The sequence below is a fragment of the Schistocerca piceifrons genome, unplaced genomic scaffold (genome assembly GCF_021461385.2).
Source record: "Schistocerca piceifrons isolate TAMUIC-IGC-003096 unplaced genomic scaffold, iqSchPice1.1 HiC_scaffold_1275, whole genome shotgun sequence".
NCBI lineage: Eukaryota > Metazoa > Arthropoda > Insecta > Orthoptera > Acrididae > Schistocerca > Schistocerca piceifrons.
The window spans coordinates 35001-37500 of record NW_025727097.1 but is presented as its reverse complement, the minus strand read 5'-3'; the positions used below and the strand labels follow the sequence as shown (position 1 = coordinate 37500).

Below are 2500 nucleotides of genomic sequence, written 5' to 3'. Positions count from 1 at the left end.
CTTAACCTAACCCATGTTGTGCCTTAACCTAACCCATGTTGTGCCTTAACCTAACCCATGTTGTGCCTTAACCTAACCCATGTTGTGCCTTAACCTAACCCACGTTGTGCCTTAACCTAACCCACGTTGTGCCTTAACCTAACCCACGTTGTGCCTTAACCTAACCCATGTTGTGCCTTAACCTAACCCATGTTGTGCCTTAACCTAACCCATGTTGTGCCTTAACCTAACCCATGTTGTGCCTTAACCTAACCCATGTTGTGCCTTAACCTAACCCATGTTGTGCCTTAACCTAACCCATGTTGTGCCTTAACCTAACCCATGTTGTGCCTTAACCTAACCCACGTTGTGCCTTAACCTAACCCACGTTGTGCCTTAACCTAACCCACGTTGTGCCTTAACCTAACCCATGTTGTGCCTTAACCTAACCCATGTTGTGCCTTAACCTAACCCATGTTGTGCCTTAACCTAACCCATGTTGTGCCTTAACCTAACCCACGTTGTGCCTTAACCTAACCCACGTTGTGCCTTAACCTAACCCACGTTGTGCCTTAACCTAACCCACGTTGTGCCTTAACCTAACCCACGTTGTGCCTTAACCTAACCCACGTTGTCCCCTAAAGTAACCCACGTTGTCCCCTAACGTAACCCACGTTGTCCCCTAACGTAACCCATGTTGTCGCCTAAACCTGCTCTGTAATTGTTATACGACTCGTTCAATTAGTGTAGTGTTGCCCACCCGCAACCCTCGCAATATAGTTCGCTACTCGCACTGCCCGCTCCCCTGTGTATCGCTTCATGTTAAACACCTTGCAAGTCTTGCTGACTTTCCACATGCTCCTGCTGTACACTGTAATGTGGATGGCAGCAGGACGTACATGCCGCCCCTCCCCACGTCCCCACCTTGCCCCCCTGCCTTCGCAAGCTGGTTGGTGAGAAGTTTGCATGTTCAATGCCCTTCGCATGCGACGTACTCAGGCTACGTTGTGGTGCGGCCTGTGTCAACCGTCCGCTAATGTCGTACGCGTAAACCACAATCTGTACTGCACATTCGTCCTTATGTACCGAATGATACATCGTGGCACATGTGTGACCGTACAACGACTGCGCCCAAAAACGGCGGACCATACAGTGCAAATATTGTGCACGCAGCTACGTGTCGTCTCCCTATGAGAGCTGGATTGCAGTGTGGTACGCCATAGAGACGTGTGGGAGGAACGGACGCCGTGGATGGCGATCAGCATGAGCTGTCTGTTGATGTATTCGGACCTAGTCGTCTCTCCTCACACACCGTGATGGCATGGTGCACCGCGTTCCATATCTGCGACATGCTACAGAGGCCGGTTGACAGTCGTTCGAGCAATGGACATCGCATACGTACGGGGGCCACCTTCCACGTATTGTCTAGGCGTGCACATTTTGTTGCGTGTATGTGGGCAGACGTAGTGTGGCGTGACACCTGACACAGGCATGCAATAATCGTTGAAGTTGCAAATGGCGATGGACGCCTGCGTTTTCTGGTGAAGTTACGCAAATGAACAAATGGTAACCTGTTGTGGTGCGGTTGTTCTCGCTAGGGGTGAATCGGTGATGGCGACGATAGGTTGAGGTACGAACCGGTTGTTCCAGCGATACCCACCATGCCGACGAAACTGAACGGCATCTGGGTGTGAAGCGATACGCGGCGGTGGCTGGGTGGGACCGTCCCCGGCCGGTGAGGGGGCGCCTCCCGGCGTGCTGGCCGCGCGGTGCGTGGGCGCACGCGCTACAGCCGGCTGGTGGGGGCGGCCAGTGGCAGGCGCGCCGGCCGACGGACGCGGCAGGCGTCGCAGCTGCGCGCCGGCGCACCCTGCGCGCGGCGCCGTGCGGCCAAAGTAGGTCCTCGCGGGCCCGGTGCGAAGCGCGGTGGACATCTTCAGTGTGCTGGTCCGATTGAGGACTGTGTGCGTTGAGGATGCGCCGCCGCCCGGCGCTCGGCGCCGCGACGCCGTCTGCTGCTCGGTCGCCCCAGCGGTTCTCGCTGGTGGTTTGTATCGCAGCTGTGCGGATGTGTTGGCGCGTGCGCTGTGCTGGGAGAGTTCGCTTCGGCACCCAAGTGGGGCTTTTGTCCTTCTGTGGCGCTGGCGTTGGAGCTGCCGGTCACCGTAGGTGGCGCGTGTTGTCTCCCGCCGGCAATGCCACGACAGCACGCTCCCGGGCCTCTGTCGGCAGCGGCAAGCTCAGTTGGGAGCACGGGTGGTCGCACCGAAAGCGTCTACTCGCCTAACTCCGGGCGATTGCGCCTCTCTCGAACCCGACCAAGTACTTGGGACGGCGCTGCGCGCCGCCGGGACCTGAGAGGGTTTCGAGGTGTATTGTGCAGGGGAGCTCAGCCTCCTCCTGTTTGCAGAATGATTGAGCGGACGCTTGCGTGTTCGCGCGGGCCCCCGGGACACACTCCCGGGCGGCCGGCTGCTCAGCTCTAGTTGACGCAGCTCCCTGGTTGATCCTGCCAGTAGTC

General features: G+C 57.4%; 1 non-coding gene across 1 annotated transcript in view; it reads left to right on the top strand.

The window, feature by feature from the left end:
• Positions 1-2475: 2475 nt before the first annotated feature.
• Positions 2476-2500, top strand: part of LOC124731228 — a 1909-nt gene continuing 1884 nt past the window's right edge. Inside the window, exon 1 of the ribosomal RNA XR_007008210.1 lies at positions 2476-2500. This exon is cut by the window's right edge and continues 1884 nt beyond it. This is a non-coding gene — a ribosomal RNA (small subunit ribosomal RNA).